Source organism: Sciurus vulgaris (genome assembly GCF_902686455.1).
Source record: "Sciurus vulgaris genome assembly, chromosome: 2".
NCBI classification, from domain to species: domain Eukaryota; kingdom Metazoa; phylum Chordata; class Mammalia; order Rodentia; family Sciuridae; genus Sciurus; species Sciurus vulgaris.
Window position 1 is genome coordinate 76,561,570 of NC_136462.1, and position 22,228 is coordinate 76,583,797.

General features: G+C 37.8%; 1 protein-coding gene and 1 long non-coding RNA gene across 6 annotated transcripts in view; one reads left to right on the plus strand and one right to left on the minus strand.

Annotated features, from left to right (window-relative positions):
- STXBP6 (syntaxin binding protein 6) overlaps positions 1 to 22,228 on the plus strand; it is a 244,085-nt gene that overhangs the window by 126,878 nt on the left and 94,979 nt on the right. Inside the window, exon 1 of one of the 5 annotated variants that reach the window (XM_079127281.1) lies at positions 4,438 to 10,099. The exons of the other annotated variants lie outside the window; for them this stretch is intronic. The gene's annotated coding sequence lies outside the window, so the exon portion shown is untranslated. Of the gene's footprint in view, positions 1 to 4,437; positions 10,100 to 22,228 lie in introns of those variants that run through there. 5 annotated transcript variants of the gene reach the window in all.
- LOC306654064 overlaps positions 1 to 22,228 on the minus strand; it is a 449,736-nt gene that overhangs the window by 50,077 nt on the left and 377,431 nt on the right. The gene's annotated exons all lie outside the window — the stretch shown is intronic.

Consider the following 22,228-nt stretch of genomic DNA (forward strand, 5'->3'; position numbering starts at 1 on the left):
TGATGTAGCAGAGGAAGCAAGGAAGGTCAATGAATTTGAAGCACAGTGGGAGTGCAATAGATGAGATTGAGGAGGCAGAGGAGTCTGATCCTGTAAGGGCATGACAGCCACTGAGCCACATCCCAGCCCTTTTATTGTATTTTATTTAGAGACAGGGTCTCACTGTGTTGCTTAGGGCCTCACTAAGTTGTTGAGATTGGCTTTGAACTCACAATCCTGCTTCAGCCTACCAAGTAGTTGAGATTACAAGGCTGTGCCACTGCACCTGGCCTGGGGCTTAGATTTTGTCATGCACATAGTGGGACACAGAGAACAGGTTTTAAGCAAAGACATGACATATTGAGGGTAACATTCTGTCTACCATGAGGACAAATGGGGTCAGAGAATACAACACATAGACAGTTTTGCAGAGATGTACTTGCAATATGATATGATGGTGTCTTGTAAAAGTGGGAGCCAGGTAAGTGTTGAGTTCAGGGTGTATGTAGCAGTGGCATTAACAATTCTTGCTGATGGACTGAGTTGGGTGAGATGGTTATGAAAAAAGATGGAATCAAGGATATTTCAATAGTTTTCAACATAATCAACTGAGTAAATTAGTGGTATCATTTACTGTAAAGGTGAAAGACTTTAAATGTAGATTAGGAAGGACTATGAGAGGGAGAAGGTAGGAAATCAGTGATCTTGTGTGGCCACATTCAGTGTGAGAGGCCTGTCATGGACACGCAAGTGGTACTGCTGGTTAGAAGATGCAACATGGACGTTGGTGAGGATGTGGGGGAAAATGTACACTCATACATTGCTGGTGGGACTGCAGATTGGTGCAACCACTCTGGAAAGCAGAATGGAGATTCCTCAGGAAACTTGGAATGGAACCACCATTTAACTCAGCTATCCCACTCCTTGGTTTACACCCAAAGGACTTAAAATCAGCATTCTACAGTGACACAGACACATCAATGTTTGTAGCAGCTCAATTTGCAATAGATAAACTATGGAACCAACCTTGGTGACCTTCAACAGATGAATGGATAAAGAAATTGTAGTACATATGCACAGTGGAATATTATTCAACCTTAAGTAACAATGAGATTATAGCATTTCCCGTTAAACAGATGAAACTAGAGAATATCATGCTAAGCAAAATAAACCAATCCCAAAGAACCAAAGGCTGAATGTTTTCTCTGATATTCAGATACTAATTCACAATAAGGAGGGGTGGGCTAGAGAAGAAAAGAGGTACTTTGGATTGGGTGGGGGGAGTGTGGAGTGTGCAGAGGGGAGTGGGTAGGGGTCAGGAATGGTAGAATGAATTGGACATTATGACTTATGTGCATGTATGATTACACAACTGGTGTAATACTACATCATATACAACCAGAAGAATGAGAAGTTATGCTTCATTTATTTATGATGTATCAAAATGCATTCTACTATCATGTGTAACTATTTAGAACAAATTAAAAAAAAAAGATATAACATGGAGATCAGGAAGTTGGTTTGGACTAGAGATACAGACTTGAAATTCCTAAGATCTCCAGTGGTATTTGAAGCAAAGTATTGGTGGGTTGAGATCACCCACAAAGAGGCTGTAGCCAAGACAGAGAGAATTGTTGTGATAGAACTGACAGAGGAAGGAGAGTCAGAAGAGAGAGAAGAGGGAACATACCCTACACAAAATGGAAAACAAGGATTTGCTAATATTTTTTAAAAAGTGCATAATATCAATGTCTCATTTGTAGGTGAGGTATTATCAATATTGTTGCTTTAAGTACTATAATTCAGGATGACTATCTTAACGTTTTAACGATTATTTTAAAACAATACATTTTCATTCTTAAAAAATTAAAAATGTAAAATATAGAGAAAGTCACTTAAGATTTAATGGCAGTTCTATTTTAAAATAGTCCAATCTAGTAGATGGGAAATCTATTTTAGTGTGTTTTCTCAATCTTCCCTAATGCCTCCAAGACTTTTTGTGTTATTGAGGTGATAATATATGGATATTGACAACTGTGCACAGTTCTTTTCATACTCTACATTATAATGGAAGCAATTTCCCATGTTAATTTTTTTTTAAATAAAATTGTACTACTTGCATAAGTTTTTTTTTTGTTTTGTTTTTTTGTTTTTTTGTTTGTTTGTTTGAGGCAGGGCGGGTACTAGGGATTGAACTCAGGAGCACTTAACAACTGAGCCACATCCCCAGCCATTTTTTTGTATTTTATTTAGAACCAGGGTCTCACTGAGTTGCTTAGCGCCTCATTGTTGCTGAGGCTGACTTTGAACTTTTGATCTGCCTGCCTCAGCCTGCCCAGACACTGGGATTACAGGCATTCACTGCTGTGCCCGGCGGTATTTTTAAAAAACTTATTTTTAAATGCTTAATCTGTACCTTTTACTATTTTTTGAGTATTTCCTGCTTTCTTTGTTTTTCCTCTCAGAGGATATAGTGAAGTGTTCAACTCATCTCCTTGAACTGATACTTCCCTACTACAACAGCTTATGCACAAGAAAAGTAAAAAGTTTGTCAAACTGCCAGCTTAGAAATTTGTCTTGGCAATTGCCTATAGTGAGGACCCACTTGATATGGAAACTTTGCAATTCAGCGCTATACTTCATTTTCCTTTAGCTTTAAAATGAAAATTTGTTGTCAATGTTCCTTTCTCAGGTTAGATTTCATAATAAAACAATCTTTTAAAATATCTAAATCAAATGACTTTAAAAATAAGATGACAGACAAAAAAAAAAAGAACATTAATGAAATATACAGTTCTCTGAATATGAAATTCTCCAAGCAGAGAAAGCTAAATATATTTTCTGTACACAAAAGATCATAATACCAATTGAGACAATGGCTGCTGTTGAGCTGCTGATTGAATAGTACTATATAAAAAATCATTTAACTGTCCTCATGTTAAAAAAAACCACTAAGTAAAACATAAACCATATCCCTAAAAAGCCAATTTGATTTTGAAGTTTTTTATGTATTGTAGAATGTCTTTAACCCTGCATATTTTTAGCTTAAAGAACAATCTGTCTACACATTGAAAAGTAGCACATACCATTCATTTAATAGTAGTAAGGTTTGAACGGAGAAAAATACAGACCATTCTGAGACCCTTCAAAATAAAGGAATAAAATTGTCTTTCATAGGCATTTTTAAAAACATATAATTATATGGGACAAATGAAATATATCTTTAATCAAAGTGCATTCACCTTCTAGGAAGATTCTATTGCTAAGAGGTGATGACAATTAGGGATGGCTGATTAGGGGCTCTGTGTATGCCTGCATGTCTATTCAAAGTTTTTACTCTCAGGTTTCTGTAACAACTTCTTAGTCCAAATAGATAAGGTGATTTTTTGTGGCCCATAATTCATCTCCCGTTATATCTTGGCATCATATTCTGCAATAGGTGTGCCTGCGTGTGCACAGGTGTGGGAGGAACAGCTGCCTGAGCTTCGATTACAGGCACATCCTATCTTGGTCTGACACTGGATACCCCTTAAACGTTTGTTTAGGAACTGATGCATTAAAAAGTCTTACATATTCATTTGTTGAAGTAAAAGAAAGTACTAGAGATGCCAAGGTAATTCCAGCTTGGAGAGGATTGCACAACACACAGAACTGGACTGAGACAACTACTCTCATGGTTCTCTTCCTCCTCTGGTGGTTTAGCTCCACAGGTCACAGAACCATAGGTTCCATGTTGTTTACAGGTCAGAATAGTAGGATTCCTGCAGAGTCTCAAGGTTTTCATCATTAGACAGATGAGGAGAGGAAAGCAAAGGACCAGAATCTCAAGGTGGGAATACACAGAAAGATACAGATTCGACAGCCACGCATTGAATGTCTCCTGTATTTTGGGGACTCTGCAGTTCCTCTCCTGCTCCTCACATATCACTCCTGTGCCTAGATATCACTAGCCTGTTTTGCTGATGAACACACTGAAGTTTAGAAAACGTACATAACCTGACCCAAGGGTGTCTTGGGTAAAAGAAGTCCTGAAGCTTGCACTGAAGCTTCCTGACACTGAAGGCACCAAAAGGACTTCGGAATAAATCATGCAAAAGAGTAGATGGGAAGTCTGAGTCAATCCAATGTGAGATGGCTGTGACCTGTCCTTTTGCTGATCTCCAATAAAAATATTCATACCATCATAGCAGATTTAAATAAATCACAGAATTTTCTATTTGGAAGGGACACCTGTATATAAGAGACTGAGACACAAAGAAGTTAAATGACTTATCAAAGGCCACATTGCTACTAGTGGCAAAGCCAGGACCTAAACTCTCAGGCTGTGATCTTTTAACATCCTCTTTCTCTCTTTTAGCTATTGTGAATAGTACAGCAACAGACATGAGCATGATATATATGTATATATATATATATATATATATATATATATATATATATCCAGAAGAGGGTTAGCTGGATCAAATAGTAGATCTAATTTTAGTTTCTTGAGGAGCCTCCACACTGTTCTCCACAGTGGCTATGCTAATTTACATTCCCGCCAACAGTGTATAAGAGTTCCCTTTCTCCACATCCGAACTTTGCATTTGTTGTTTTTTGTCTTTTTGATAATAGCTGTTCTAACTGGGGTGAATCAACCTAGATGCAGATCAGAGTATGAATGGATAAAGAAAATATGCCCAGTGGAAAATGTGATTTATATGCCCAATGGGAAAAAAAAATGGGTGATATCCTATTATTTGTAGCAAAATGGATAGAACTGGAAGATATTATGTTAAGTGAAATAATGAGTCTCTGAAAGAGAATTCTGCATTTTCACTCTAGCATATGAATTTTTTTTAAAAAAGTTGATTGGAATGTATGGTAGTGATCCCTGGAGTCTGAGAAGGGTTAGGAGGAGAGGGGGATAGTGAGAGGTCACATATTGCTACCCAAACACAGATGGAAGTAATAAGAACTAGTGTTCCTCAGCACAATGGGACAACTGTTTTTCAAAATAACCTATTATGTATATGGATTATATATATTAATATATATAATTTTTTGCAGTATTGGGGATTGAACCTATGAGCCCTCTAACACTGAGCAACACCTCTAGACCATTTCTGTATTTTATTTTTAGATAAAGCTTTCATGAAGTTGTAAAGGATGGCTTCAGACTTGCAGTTCTTTGACACAGCCTTCTAAGTAGTTGGGATCACAGGCATGCACCACTACATCCAGCTGGAGATGGAAATAATATATCGTATATGTGTATTAAAGTACCACACTGTACCCTATAAATATAGACAATTATTAATGTTAATCAAATATTTGTTTCAAAAACTTAGAAAAAAAGTCCTCTGTAATAATCAGTATGGGTGTATGTATTTTTGTGGTACCAGAATTGAACCCAGAAGTACTCTACCCATGAGCTATAGCCACAGCCCTTTTTGTTTCTTTATTATGAAACAGGGTCTCACTAAGTTGTTGAGGCTGGCCTCAAACTGGCCATCCTCCTGCCTCAGCCTCCCTGAGTTGCTGGGATTATAGCCGTGTGCTACTATATCCAGCTCTAATAACCAGTATTTGAATAGGATGGTAATTTTCCAGGACTAGCTATAGTCAAATAGAACTGCTTTAGATGCTGTATACTTTCATTGTTTAGGACTGCTGTAATAGAATGCCACAGAAACTAATTTTTTCACAGTCAGTTCTGGAGGCTGAAAGTTCAAGATCAAGGAGCTCAAGGTCTCTCTTCCTGGTTTGTAGACTGCAGCCTCCTGTTGTGTCCTCATAAAGGCTTTCCTGTGTATTCTCATACTCCTGGTTTCTTCCTTTTCTTATAAGGATATCAGTCACATCTTTAAGAGCTCAATTAACCTCAGCTACCTCCTTCAGTGAACCCTGCTTCCAAATATAGTTACATTGGTGGTTAAGGCTTCAACATCTGAATTTTGAGGGAATGCAGTTCAGCACACAACAGATGTGTAAAGGGAATAGTAAACAGTGGTCTTTTAGGAACTTAGGTAGATTCTTAATCCAACCATTTAGGTATGAAGTTGCAGTTAGATGTAGTCACCTATATTATTCTAATTAAACCTGTAAAATGATTTTGGGTCTGTGTTTAGATTAGAGGTGTGAAATTTGGAAAAGATATTTTATTTCAATTTCTTAATTCTGTTGACTCTAATATGAGCTAGTTACAAGGACACTCATAAGAATGATGTTGGCAGTGCCAAACCTCAGACATGCATTGCCTATATCTCAAAGCCAGCCCTTGAGTTGTGTGACGAGGTGTCATTATTTTTGCTCCAAAGGGACTATATCAAAAACCTATTTATGTTTTCTCTTCCAAACTATCTTCATGCACAAAGATTTAGGATTGGAAGGAGAGGCAGAATTACAAATCTTAAATTAGTATATACATGTATAGTCCCTTTCATAAACAATCTCTCTTAATCCTAGCAGATACTCTGTAGAGTAACATCCCTATTTTTATAAATGAGAAAAATTGAAACTCAGTGGTTTTATATAGTTCATATGAGTTTATAAATGAATTGTGAAATTTTGCTTTAAACTTGAGGATTTTTTTCCAGTGTATATTATTTTTATCCAACCATGTTAAATCCCTAGGTACAAAAAACAAAACATAGCTTTCTTATCTTGTAGATTACTTTTTTTTTTTTTTAGCAGTAAAGAGATCTCACACTGGATGTTCTGATAGTCTGTATATGAACTTTTAGACATTTAATCTTTGGAGTTTTGTTTATGTACCAATTATAACTCATACCATACATGTTTACAAAGAACCTTCTTTGTTTAAGGGACTCTACTAGAAACTAGAAAATCAAGATGAATACTCTGTAAGTAGCTTATGGTATAGAAGAAAGAAGATATAAAGTTAAGTACATGTAATGGAATGCAGAAAGTGAATAGGGCCATCAGAGTGGCAATGTCCAGGTACTTGGGTGTTCAAAAGAGAGGTGGCTTTTAGACAGGAGTCCAGATAACCTAAGCATGGTTGTGTTACCCTGGTTCACAGAGTAGATAATCCAATCCATGCCCAACACTGTTCCAACAAGAAAACAAAAGCAGAGAAAAATAAAATGTGAATACCAAAAATGGCAGCTGTAACCTAGAGGGCCTCAAACACATGTGATAATTCAGAGGAATTTAATAAAGAAAAGTAAGATTGTTTAAACCTGAGCTGAATGGTTACAAGTTGCTTTGAGCCACCTTCAGCGTGATCATTAGCCATGCTTCATAGGTCCACGAAAGTTCAAATGAAGTATGAAATATATTTAAAGATAAAAATATTACAAATTCATCTGTTATAGATATTTAACTCAAGACCTGCTACTACCTGATATTTGTACAAAGAGCCCATAGAATTACTATAAACAGAAAAGGTTAGACCTTTAGACAAAAGAGGTTAGATGAAGTAGTATCTCTAGAAACTGCTATACCAATTTCATTAGTCTCCCTTACTTTAGGAGATATTATGCTATCTTATTTCTTTATTAACTTTCTCATATTTTTCTCTAAAGTTAAGAAATAGACCCAACTGATCTCAACTTGTGTTCCTATAAAACTAGTGGAAGTGAGGCAAATAGTATATGTAATTCAGTACATCATCAAACTATACTGTGTTAGTGAACATTTCATAATCAGTCATCAGCTGTCTCTCCATAACAAAGTGAAGTTACCTAAAGGATAATGAAGTGGTCCTCCCCTCTTGGGGTGCTTATGGAAGCATCTGTGGTAGGAAGAATAATGCCCCATCTCCAAGCCATACTGGGGATTAGGGTTTCAACATAGAAATTTGGGGGAGAGGCATGAACATTTAGTCCATAACAGTCAATATGTTTTTATGCCTAGCCTTTTCTTTTGCTAGATCTTACCTTTTCATGTCTATGGGAAATATTACTACAACATTTTAATTTATTTGAGGTATAGAGTTGTAACATAAATATGTCCCTCGTCCTCTGGCATTGAATATATAAATCTATTTTTCTACTTATTACCTGTAATAAACTTACAATGAACATTCTTGTGCATGTGTGTATATTAGTTACTGGGGACTAAAGTCAGAAGTGTTCTACTGCCCAGCCCTTTCTGTTTTATTTTGAACAAGGTTTCACTAAGTTGCTAAGGCAGACCTTGAACTTGCCATCCTTCTGCTTTAGCCTCCCAAGTAGCTGGGATTATAGGCATGCACAACCACATACAGCTACAGTGAATACTGTTGCAGCTACATCCATAATACTCATCCTTTCATTAGCAAAAAATATTAGCTATTTGTTATATTTCTTATAAATAGATTTTTACTACCCTTTAGATGCATAAATATCAAATTGTTTAATGGTAAAAATGTAAGGTACTAAGAAAAATGAATACTTTCAGTATTCATTATTTTATTGAGGAATAATGTACATGCAGTAAAAAGCACACACCTTAAGTGTTCAGTTTGATGATAGCGTACGTACACAGTGCCTATTTGACCACCACCCAGATCAAGCTATAGAATATTTCCATCATCCCAGAAAGCACTCTTACTACCCCTTCCAGTCAGAAGCCCCCATCCTCAGAGATAAACACTTTCCTGATTCTTATCACCAGGGTTAATTACATCTGTTCTTGAGCTTCACATAAGTGGAATCATATAGTGTATATTAATTCTTTTAAGTTGTAGTTTCTTCCATGTGATATATTTATGAGATTTTCTTCTATGTTATTTTATGTATTGATTTGAGTCATTTTCTTCATAATTGCTGGCAGGTCTCCTGTTGTATGGGTATGTTGTAGTTTATTGATCCCGTCTCTTGTTGCTGTACATTTGAGTAGCTTCCAACTTGGGGTTATTATGAATAAAGATGCTTTGCACATTTGTGTCTAAGTCTCTGTGGACACCTGCAGTCACTTCTCTTGGATACACAGAGGAATTGCTGGGTCATAGGAATGTAATGCTTAATTTTATCAGAAACTGCCAACCACTTTCCAAGTAGTTGTAACATTTTACACTCCATTTGCCATGTGTAAATGTTCTGGCTGTCTCACATTCTAGCCTTTGCTTGGTACTGCCAATCATTTTTGGTTTTTGCTTGTTTGTTTTTGTTTTTTTGCCATCCTGATTATGTTGTAGTAAATCATCCCCTTCTTTTTTTCAACCTCAATAAAGTGTATCTAAAATGAGTCTAAATAGTTGTATCTGAGAACATTTTTATTTTAAATAATTAAAGAAAATATTCCTATACCCTATACCTATTTTGAATAGGTTAAAAAGCCAAAACAAACAAGCAAACAAAAATCTTGTCTGTATGCTTTAAATAAATCACTTATTTTCCTTCTATTTACTTAAATTGAAATCAGTAATTCAACTCTCGGTTTTGAGATTAGGCTTTTAAGTACATGTTTCTTGCTTTAAGTTCCAAATTTCATGACCTCGTCTTTCCTGGGGTGATACAGTTCGTGTAGCTACAGGCAGAAGTTTTCTCCTCATCCCAACTCTGCATGCATCCCAGGTTTTATTGCCTTCATCTCTGCTTTAGATTTTGTTGGTCGTCATTTATTTCTGATGTTTAATCAGAACTGGGCCATTGGGAATCTGGTTCCTTTAGAGAAGACAGACATCTTGCTGCCCTTTTATAACAGGCTGATGCTTCAGTGCCAGGTGGGAGGTAATTCATCTTCATGATTCTTAGGGCAACTTCACTGGGTCCTGTCATTTTCACAGTTTGACAGGGACCTTATTTCCTTCCCTTTTGAGTGCATGAAGATGGATCCAGAAACCTCTAAATAGCACACTGAAAAATTAGGCATGACTAAGCCACAGTAGCTCAGGGGAATAGTTTTGTGGAATCTTCTCTTGTCATTTAGCCCAGTTATTTGGTGTAGCACTTTTCCAATATTTCTCTCCCAACAGAGATCTGACTCTTGGAATCTACATCAGATGTGAGGAGGAAGCCTGGAGTTTATTTTGGACTTCATGATAGATTAGAAGATAAGCACACACAGAGCTTCTTTCCCAATATTGGCAAGTGGGTGTGTTTTGTTTTGACTGTTAACACTGCTCCCCTATAGTGCAGAGAGTTCTGTTGGAGTCTGCTGTTCTACAAAGCCTGGAATAGTGCCACATCTGGTAGGTGCTTTGATAAATACACTCTGCCTTACCTGGGTTAAAATGTAGCTCTCTAATGGAACCAAGAAGAAAGAACTTAAAATATGCTAGTCCTTGGATTTCAGGGATGCAAGTTCTCCCTACAGACTGCAGAAATGTGCCTTTCCCTTATATAGGTCCTAAGAAGATGGAAAAAGAAAAATTGAATATTAGGGACAAAATTAAGCAGACAAGCTAGGATTGTTTGCATTTATTTTAATCTTTAGGGTTTTGTAAGTTGCAATCTGTAAAGGATATCACTGTTTTACCTATTGCATAACTTTCTGTGTGGGATTTAACAAGTCACAACCTCTCCTACTTCTTTCTTTACAAGTGTTGGTACTAATGATATGCAAGGACCCTTTTACTTTAGAGGTCAAAGAGAGGCTAAATAGCATGGTTTCTAAGAACACTGCTCAGGAGCTGGTCAGCTGGGTTCAAATTCCTACCACTCTTGACATCTGAGCATGTGTCTTCCTTTCTTGGTACGCTGTGCCAAATGGTGACAATTAGATCACCCACCTCACAGGATCATAATCACAATTCATTAAGGTAGAGAAGTGCTTCTTATTTCTCCTGGCACAGGAGAGTTCCTCTGAAAAGTTTAATATATGAGGTATCCCTATAATGTCTGTTCTGATTTGAATTTTCTTATTTCCTTGGAAGTATCTTCCAACATTCTTAAAAGAATAAGGAGGAGGACAAATTAGTATTGATTTTATATTTAATGTAATGCTTTAATTTCATTGAAATTTCTAAATCGAATTTATGTGTAATTTCTAAAGCTATTTTAGAAAATTCAAATTAATAAAAAGAAGAAAATAAATGACTCATGTTTACCTCTCAGATATAACCATTTTGTTTTATTTCAAATCATCCTTCAATTTTTTAAATTCATACATAGATTAACTATTTTCCAAGCTATAATCATTCTGTATAAATCATTTTGATTCATAATTTTTTCATTTACTATTAATTCATAAGTGTTTTTGTTATTACATAGGATTAATTAAAGCATCACCCCAGTGGTTGCATAATATCATTTTGAATAGCTTCTTTTTGATTTATCATTGCCAGATTGTTGAACATGGTGGTTGTTTATGATTATTCAGTGCTATAAATAAACATGGTTCAATAAGTATTCTTTCTCAGACCTAGGTTTACAGTGTTCATTATTTCTTTTGGATAGATTCCCAAAGGTAGAATTACTAGTTCAAGAAATATGAATAGTTTGTGGAACTTGAGTTTGTTTGCAAAGGAACTTCCAAAGCTTCTTACTAGTAATATATGGGCATGTCTGTTTCATTGCATTCCCCCAGACCCGATGATCATTTTTCTAATTTATGCCAATTTATAGGCATTTATGATATTGCTTTTTTTAAATCTGTTTTATTATGGGATTTGCAAACATTTTCTCATGGATTTGCTTATTTAAAGGTATTTGTTCTTTTAGAAAATGTCTGCTTATGTCTTTAACCTGATAGAAATCTTGGTGTTTTCTTGTTTGTTTGTTCACTAATTTTTGTGAGTTATTTGTAGAGAAATAACACTGAACCTGTACATGAAACATTTGCTAAGAATATTTCCCCAATGTGTTTGCTTATTTTAGTTAAGTTCTTTTAAAATCATACAAAAATGAGAGCATAAAGCTAACTTTGTACACTTTTCCACTATCAATTTTTCTATAGTTTCTAAGTTTACTAGTTATTTATGCTATAGAGATTTTTGTAATCTTAGTTCTGTTTTCCTGTGGTTTTTCTAGAAGTTTGCGTATACACACATATATATATACATACATATATATATTTTAATACCTTTATATAAACTTAAATGCCTTTAAAGAAAACCAGATTTTCTTTGCTTTTCTTCACTGAATTATTGACATAGGTCGAACTCAAACCTAAATCCCTTTCCATTTCAATACTTGGTTGGAAAAGCATGACATTTAGTGAGGTTCAGTAATATTCCCCAGTGGTACAGTTATTCTTATGAGAATCAGAATCAAAGAGTATTTATTAAATGATCAGAGTATTTATTAAAAACTCCTTATATGGCTGAATGTCCAGTCACAACAGATGACCCCTTTTCCTGTAAGAGACTATCATATTTGGTATGGAAACTTGGGGCATTCAGTAAATGTTAGCTCTGAGAACCTCAGAGGTGAGTTCTCTGGAAAACACCTTTCCTTTTCTGCCCTCAGACTCCTCATCTGTGAGTTGAATGAATTGAACGAGCTGATTTCTAAGGAGTTCTGCAGCTCTGATGTTGCTGGATTTGGTGTACAGAAGCACATGTGCACATACCACTATGCAAAGGCATAGAAGCCTGTCTTCACTTACCTACCACCTATTTTCCACCTACTTTCCAATCATAAGCTTTGCTCATTCACACTTGTGGGCTGATAATAGCAGTGGAGAAGAATTATGAGACAAACTATTTAGTTCATAGCCATCTTCTCTTTTAGATAAACCTCCACAGTAGTTAAGTGGTCAGAGAAAATTGGCCACTAGGAACAATGGTATTGATTACCCACATTTAGATATCACCTCTCAAGGTTTCCTGGGTCTTTCAAAGCACCAAGCGTCTACTAAACCTCTCTAGTTGTTTGTGAAAGTCTATAACCCCTTTGCAAAACCTAAGTTTGATGTGTGTTTTGGAATTCAGAATTCCTCTGGGTTCAGAAATGACATATAATACATGGACTAAATTTCATGTAATATCCCCAGTGGCATTTGGGGCAGCACTCTTAATCAAACACATTATACTTCTGTAACCAAATGCATAATATTCACAATATGTTAGATAAATAATGACTGTAAGTAACCCCACTTAATTTCATGGCAGGTTTTGCCAACACATGAGATTAAATTTAAAAAGAGAGTCAGAGACAGAGAGAATTTGGTTTTCATACCATTTGGGATTTTGCAAAGTAGATGGGGATTGTGGATACCGGCAATTCACCGTACTACAATTACCTTCTCAAAGACCAAATCTGGTCATGGCCCCCATAGAAATCCCTCACAGTCATTAATAGCAAAGAGACATTAGGACCCAGCCTCCACCTAGTGTTACAGGCCCTCCATCTTGCGTCTGATTCAGCTGGAAGCCTTTCTCTTTCCTGACTGAAGCAGCAACCCTTCCTCACAAGCCCATTCACCTGGGCTCCAACCACACTTACTTGCTTACTCCTGATGATTCTGTTGATCTAGTTTCCTGTACCTGTGACAACTCTGTGTCCCATTTCTCCTCATTCCTAGCCTACCTATATTCTCTATTAATCTTAACCATCTGCCTTTCTCTCCTTTGTTATCCTTTATTGGTCTCCTTTATTTGTCACTGTGACTAAAATACCTCACAAGAAGACTTTGAAGAAGAGTTTATTTTAACTCATTATTTCAGAGGACCAGTCCATGATAAGCTGGCTGCATTGCTCTGAGCCCAAGGTGAGGTAGTACATCATGGCAGAAAGGGCATGGCAGAGGGGAGCTTCTCGGGAGCTTCTCAGGACATGGCAGCCAGGGAGGAGAGAAAGGGGAAGTCACAGGGACAAAATACAGTCCCCAAGAGCATGTCTCCAGTCACCTACCTTATCTAACCACATCTTACCTGCCTACAGTTTTCACCCAGCACAGTAGTCCTTTCTAATCATTAATTCATCAAATGGATTAATCCATTGATTAGGTCACAGCCTTCATAATAAAATCATTTCATCTCTAGATATTTCTGCATTCACATAGGAGCTTTTTGGGGACACCTTATGTCCCAATCTTAACAGTTTCCATCTGCCATATCTTTATTGAGGAAACTATCGAAGTCTGTCTAGATTAGAATAATTTATATGTGTGTTCTCTACTAACTTATGAACCCCTAGAGTAGTGATTCTGAAATCTTAGTAAATTTGAAGCACTCCTGTTTTAATACAGTTTCCTGGGTTCTCCTGTCTTCTCTCCTGAGAGATTCATTTCCACTACGTTTATACCTGGGACCCAGGTTAACTGCATGCCAGCAAATCTCCGATTATTTAAACTTCTGTCACACTTCCTTGACTGTGAGGAACTCAGTGGCAGGTTCTCTTACTGAAACAAGAAGCTACCCTGGGACTCTGAAATCTGAACCTAAAACTGAATTGTCACTCAAAATCAGTCCACACAACAGTGCTGCCTTTATTTTTGTCACCTCATTTCTTCTTCACATAACTGTATTGGAAGCGAAGTCATTAACAGGTGATAGGGATGATGCTATCATATAGTTTCTAGTAACATTTGTGTAGGAGATTTCTTGGGAGAGCAGACGTGAGTCAATTGTGTCTTTAGTAATACCAGAGTGTGGAAAAAAGTCCTGGCCAGTGCAAAGACAGCCAAGTGCTAACAGACTGATGGGTCAATACACAGCCTGAGAGTATTGGAGAGTGGATTTAAAAAAAAAAAAAAAACAAAACAAAAACAAACAGGTGGGATCCTGTTCTTTTACCCAGGCTGGCCTTGAACTCCTGGCCTAAAGTGATCCTCCTGCCTCAGCCTCCTGAGTAACTGGTACTATAGGAATGGGACATCACACCTAGCTCTGGACTGTGAGTTTTTAAAGGCTGAATACTTCACCTGGTCACATCCTCCACCAGGGACATGCATTTCAGAAATGCTGCCGCCTGTTATGGATTTAGATTTTTTTGGGTGAAGACAGCCTAGTTGTGGTCCATACTTCAACTCCACCAAAGATACCCCACACTCTTCTTTTAGGTTTCTAATAATGATGACCTTGATGAGCATAATGATCCATGAAGTTAATGTCCGGTGAGCTCTGTGTGCTGGAACTGCGTTAATCATGTTACATAAATTACCTCATTTGCTCCTCAAGACAACCCTGGGAGAAAGTCTCATTTTCGCATCATTTGCGAATGAGGAGCAGGATGTGCAGAGAAGTTAGGCAGCCTGTCCGTGCCAACAGAACTGAGGAAGGAGGGAGTGGGGCAGGGATGTCAGTCCAAGTGGGCCATCTCCAGAACCCAAAGTGCTCCCACGATGCTCCAGTTGCCACGTGTGAGGTTTTCAGTGTCCTGACTTACTGTTTAAACTCAAGCTCTGTAAAAGAAAGTTTTATCCCAATTTAATTTGCTATGTTTTTGAAAGAGTTATTATTCACAATTTAGTGTTATAACTTAATGTTACAAATAAATACTTTGGTGCTATAATTTAATTAACAAATACCCTTTTGGAAGACTTAGCATTTTTTTTTTTTTGTGGTTTAAAAGGACTTTTTTTTTATTGTAAACAAATGGGATACATGTTGTTTGTCTGTTTGTACATGGGTTAAAGGCATACCATTTGTGTAATCATAAATTTACATATGATAATGTTGTTTGATTCATTCTATTATTTTTCCCTTTCCCCCCACCCCTCCCACCCTTCTTTTCCCTCTAAACAGTCCTTTCTTCCTCCATTCTTGTCCCCCTAACTAACTCTAACCCTAACCCTAACCCTAACCCTAACACTAACTCCCCCCACCCTCCCCCTTCTGTGTCATCATCCACTTATCAGCGAGATCATTTGTCCTTTAGTTTTTTGAGATTGGCTTATCTCACTTAGCATGATATTCTCCAATTTCATTCATTTGCCTGCAAATACCATAATTTTATCGTTCTTTACAACAGAGTAATATTCCATTGTATATATATACCACAGTTTCTTTATCCACTCATCAATTGAAGGACATCTAGGTTGGTTCCACAATCTGGATATTGTGAATTGAGCAGCTATGAACATTGATGTGGCTGTATCTCTGTAGTATGCTGATTTTAAGTCCTTTGGGTATAGACCAAGGAGTGGGATAGCTGGGTCAAATGGTGGTTCCATTCCAAGTTTTCTAAGGAATCTCCACACTGCTTTCCAGAGTGGCTGCACTAATTTGCAGCCCCACCAGCAATGTATGAGTGTACCTTTCTCCCCACATCCTCGCCAACACCTGTTGCTTGTATTTTTGATAATCGCCATTCCAATTGGGGTGAGATGGAATCTTAGGGTGGTTTTGATTTGCATTTCTCTTATTACTAGAGATGTTGAACATTTTTTCATATGTTTGTTGATTGCTTGTACATCTTCTTCTGTGAAGTGTCTGTTCATTTCCTTAGCCCATTTGTCGATTGGATTATTTGTATTCTTGGTGTAGAGTTTTTTGAGTTCTTTATAGATTCTGGAGATTAGTGCTCTATCTGAAGTATGATTGGCAAAGATATTCTCCCACTCTGTAGGCTCTTTCTTCACATTACTGATAGTTTCCTTTGCTGAGAGAAAGCTTTTTAGTTTGAATCTATCCCAGTTATTGATTCTTGCTTTTATTTCTTGTGCTATGGGAGTCCTGTTGAGGAAGTCTGGTCCTAGGCGGACATGTTGAAGATCGGGACCTACTTTTTCTTCTATAATCTTCAGAGTCTCTGGTCTGATTCCGAGGTCCTTAATCCATTTTGAGTTGAGTTTTGTGCATGGTGAGAGATATGGGTTTAGTTTCATTCTGTTGCATATGGATTTCCAATTCTCCCAGCACCATTTGTTGAAGAGGCTATCTTTTCTCCATTGCATATTTTTGGCACCTTTGTCTAGTATTAGAAAGTTGTATTTATTTGGGTTTGTGTCTGTGTCCTCTATTCTGTACCATTGATCTACCTGTCTATCTTGGTACCAATACCATGCCGTCTTTGTTACTATTGCTTTGTAATAAAGTTGAAGTTCGGGTATTGTGATACCCCCTGCTTCATTTTTCCTACAAAGGATTGCTTTAGCTATTCTGGGTTTCTTATTCTTCCAGATGAATTTCATGATTGCTTGCTCTATTTCTGTAAGGTACATCATTGGGATTTTAATTGGAATTGCATTGAATCTGTATAGCACTTTAGGTAGTATGGCCATTTTGACAATATTAATTCGGCTTATCCAAGAACATGGGAGATCTTTCCATCTTCTAAGGTTTTCTTTAATTTCTTTCTTTAGTGTTCTGTAGTTCTCATTGTAGAGGTCTTTCACCTCTTTTGTGAGATTGATTCCCAAGTATTTTATTTTTTTCGATGCTATCATGAATGGGGTAGTTTTCATAATTTCTCTTTCTGAGGATTCATCACATGTATAAAAATGCATTGGATTTATGAGCATTGATCTTGTAACCTGCTACTTTACTGAATTCACTTATGAGTTCTAAAAGTTTTCTGGTGGAATTTTCTGGTTCCTCTAAGTATATAATCATATCATCCGCAAATAGGGACAGTTTGAGTTCTTTTCCTATTCGTATTCCTTTAATTTCCTTGGTCTGTCTAATTGCTCTGGCTAGAGTCTCAAGAACAATATTGAATAGAAGTGGTGAAAGAGGGCATCCCTGTCTTGTTCCAGTTTTTAGGGGGAATGCTTTCAGTTTTTCACCATTTAGAATGATATTAGCCATGGGCTTAGCATAGATGGCCTTTATAATGTTAAGGAATGTTCCCACTATCCCTATTTTTTCTAGTGTTTTGAGCATGAAGGGGTGCTGTATTTTCTCAAATGCTTTTTCTACGTCTATTGAAATAATCATGTGATTCTTGACTTTAACTCTATTGATATGGTGAATTACATTTATTGATTTCCGGATGTTGAACCAACCTTGCATCCCTGGGATGAAACCCACTTGATCATGGTACACTATCTTTTTAATATATTTTTGTATGCGATTTGCTAAAATTTTATTGAGAATTTTTGCATCAATGTTCATTAATGATATCGGTCTGAAATTTTCTTTCCTCGATGTGTCTCTGTCTGGTTTGGGTATCAGGGTAATATTGGCTTCATAGAATGAGTTTGGGAGGGTTCCCTCCTCTTCTATTTCATGGAATACTTTGAGAAGTATTGGAATGAGCTCTTCTTTAAAGGTTTTGTAGAACTGGGCTGAGAACCCATCTGGTCCTGGACTTTTCTTTGTTGGTAGGCTTTTGATGACCTCTTCTACTTCATTACTTGAAATTGTTCTATTTAAATTGTGTATGTCCTCCTCGTTCAATTTAGGCAATTCATATGTCTCTAGAAACTTGTTGATGTCTTCCAGGTTTTCTGTTTTGTTGGAATATAGATTTTCAAAATAGTTTCTAATTATGTTTTGTATTTCAATCGTGTCTGTTCTGATATTTCCTTGTTCATTCCGAATTTTAGTGATTTGGGTTTTCTCTCATCTTCTCTTTGTTAGAGTGGCTAAGGGTTTATCAATTTTGCTTATTTTTTCAAAGAACCAACTATTTATTTTGTCAATTTTTTGTATTGTTTCTTTTGTTTCAATTTCATTGATTTCAGCTCTGAGTTTAACTATTTCCTGTCTTCTACTACTTTTGGTGTTGGTCTGTTCTTCTTTTTCTAGGGCTTTGAGCTGTATTGTTAGGTCGTTTATTTGTTGATTTTTACTTCTTTTATTGAATGCGCTCCATGAAATAAATTTTCCTCTACGTACTGCTTTCATAGTGTCCCAAAGATTTTGATATGATGTTTCTTTTTCTCATTTACCTCTAAGAATTTTATTTTCCTCCCTAATATCTTCTGTTATCCATTCATCATGTAATAGCATATTGTTTAATCTCCAGGTGTTGGAGTAGCTTCTGTTTTTTACTCTTTCATTTATTTCTAATTTCAATCCATTATGATCTGATAGAATACAAGGTAGTGTCTCTATCTTCTTGTATTTGCTAACATTAGCTTTGTGGCATAATACATGGTCTATTTTAGAGAAGGATCCATGTGCTGCTGAGAAGAAAGTGTATTCGCTCTTGGTTGGATGGTATATTCTATAAATGTCCGTTAAGTCTAAATTATTGATTGTGTTATTGAGGTCTATGGTTTCTTTGTTCAATTTTTGTTTGGAAGATCTGTCCAGTGGTGAGAGAGGTGTGTTAAAATCACTTAGTATTATTGTGTTATGGTCTATTTGGTTTCTGAAATTGAGAAGGATTTGTTTGACATACATGGATGAGCCACTGTCTGGGGCATAGATGTTTATGATTGTTATGTCTTGCTGATTTATGGTTCCCTTAAGCAATATGTAATGTCCTTCTTTGTCCCTTCTGACTAACTTTGACTTGAAGTCCACATTATCTGAAATGAGGATGGATACTCCAGCTTTTTTGCTGAGTCCATGTGCATGGTATGTTTTTCCCCATCCTTTCACCTTTAGTCTATGGGTATCTCTTTCTATGAGGTGAGTCTCTTGCAGGCTACATATTGTTGGATCTTTCTTTTTGATCCAATCTGCCAGTCTATGTCTTTTGATTGATGAGTTCAGGCCATTAATATTCAGGGTTATTATTCAGATATGATTAGTATTCCCGGTCATTTGGTTCATTTTATTTATTTATTTATTCATTTATTTTGACACGACTTGGTTCTTCCTTTATTTGACAATTCCTTTAGGATAGTTCCTCCCATTGCTGATTTGCTTCTTTGTTTTTCATCTCTTCCTCATGGAATATTTTGCTGAGAATGTTCTGTAATGCTGGCTTTCTTTTTGTAAATTCTTTTAGCTTTTGTTTATCATGGAAGGATTTTATTTCATCATCAAATTTGAAGGTAAGTTTTGCTGGGTATAAGATTCTTGGTTGGCATCCATTTTCTTTCAGGGCTTGAAAAACGTTGTTCCAGGCCCTTCTAGCTTTTAGGGTCTGGATTGAAAAATCTGCTGATATCCGTATTGGTTTCCCCCTGAATGTAATTTGATTCCTCTCTCTTGCGGCCTTTAAAATTCTGTCTTTATTTTGTATGTTAGGTATTTTCATTATAATGTGCCTTGGTGTGGGTCTATTGTAATTTTGTATATTTGGAGTCCTATAAGCCTCTTGTACTTGATCTTCCATTTCATTCTTCAGATCTGGGAAATTTTCTGATAGTATTTCATTGAATAGATTGTTCATTTTGTTGGTCTGTTTCTCTAAGCCTTCCTCAATCCCAATAATTCTTAAATTTGGCCTTTTCATGATATCCCATAGTTCTTGTAGATTCTGTTCATGATTTCTTACCATCTTCTCTGTTTGGTCCACTTTGTTTTCAAGGTTAAATATTTTGTCTTCCATATCTGAGGTTCTGTCTTCCAGGTGTTCTATCCTATTGGTTATGCTTTCTATGGAGTTCTTAATTTGGTTTATTGTTTCCTTCATTTCAAGGATTTCTGTTTGTTTTTTTTCAATATCTCTAACTCTTTATTGAAATGATCTTTTGCTTCCTGTATTTGCTCTTTTAACTGTCGATTGGTGTGATCATTCAGTGCCTGCATTTGCTCTTGCATCTCATCATTTCCTTCTCTGATCATTTTAATTATGTACATTCTGAACTCCCTTTCTGTCATTTCTTCTGCCATGCAGAAGAAATGTGTTGGGTTTCATTGATGTAACATCTAGATTTGTTTGCAGCATTTTCATTCCTTGTTTTCTCATATTGTTCAGGTATCAGTTGACCGTTGTGATATTGCAGATTTCCTCTATTGACTTATAATGTCCCTGAAGATTTCTAGTATATCCCCTCTTAGCCTTCAGTAGCCTGAAGTCTTGGAGGAAGTTGATAATGCGGTGCTCCACAAGGAAGCTGACTCCCTAGGGGTGGTGGACTTCCGGTGGGGTATATTCCCTGCTAGTGGAATTCACTTCACTTGCTGACGAATGGTCATCCAAAGGGGAAGTAGGATGTGGGCTGATGCAAGGCCAGTTTGGGCCTGTGTCTCTGGTTTTATAGTCCTTTTGGGAGAACCTCACCCGGCAAGGAGGACTCACCTGATGGGGACGTCTCGCTGGTCAGTTCCCCTCCTAGAGGTTCCATTCAATTCACAACTACCGCCTGGGCTGGGCAGCCTTCTTCTGCAATGTTCCCAGGGACCCGGACCTACCTCCTGGGCCTGGAAGCCTCACCCTTCACAGACGAATCTCCTTAGGCTGCCTCTCCTCAGAGAAGCTGCCTGCAGTCCTGGAGCCTTTGCTTCGCCCCTCAGTTTGTCTGTGCGGCTCTTCCACCAAGAAGCCGCCTAGGCCCTGGGACCCTGCTCTGCACCTAATCGCCTGGCTATGTGGCCCCTCCTCTGAGCAGCCACCTGGAGCCCCTTACAGTTGCTCCGAGTCCCAGGTGACCCGCCACACGCCTTTTCCTCCGGCAGCCACCTGGTGTTCCGTGCGGTCGCTCTAAGTCCGAGTGACCCACCATGCACCTCGTTCTCCACCAGGCAGTCACCCAGAGATCTGGTGCGTTTGTCACGGGTCCCAGGAACTCACTGTGCACCTCCTCGTTTCGACTGCCACCCGTAGCCCTGGTGCAGTCACTTCGAGCCCAAGCACCCCACCGCGCTCCTCCTCCTTCTCCAGACAACCCCCCTCTGTTTAGGAGCGCTTGCTCTGAGTCCAAACCACTCACCACGCTGCTCCACCGGATAGCCGCCCAGAGCCCTGGCGCAGCTGCTCCAAGTCCAAGCGACGTGCCGAGCCTGTGCTTCTCCTTCTTCTCTGGGCAGCCCCCTGTGTTCAGGGGTGGTCGCTTTCAGTCCAAACAGCTCACCGCACACCCTCTCCTTTGGGCAGCCTCCCAGAGCCCGGGTGGGTTGCTCCGAGTCCCACTGCTGTGCTGAGCAGCCACCTCTCCGATGCTCCCAGTTGTTCGAGTTCACTGCTCCAGCGGGGGGAGGGGTGTCTCGCCGGGCAGCTCTACTTCACAAAGATCCCTGTGTTGGGGCTACCGCCCCATCCGGGACGCCTCCCCAATGGGAGAGACTCACCCGGCTGCTTTGAGTTGGTCCCAAGTCTCTCTATATCTCCTCTTCTTGAGTCCTGAGTCCTGGAGCAACACGAAACGCAGCCACCCTCTAGTCCGCCATCTTGAATCCTCAAGACTTAGCATTTTGATCAATTTTAATGTTCCTTTTTTGTCTTTGGGTTTTGTTATTACAAAAACGTTGCCAAAAAAATGCTTGAAAATAGTGTATTATGCCCTTAGAATAGATTCATTGAAGAAAAAGTTCCAAGTAGAAATCCATGTACATTTGTACACAAGAATTATTGTCAAATTGCTTTTTAAAGCCTTATACTAATATAGTGTGACCCATGGATTTAAAAAAAAAAAAAAAAAAAAAAACACTGAA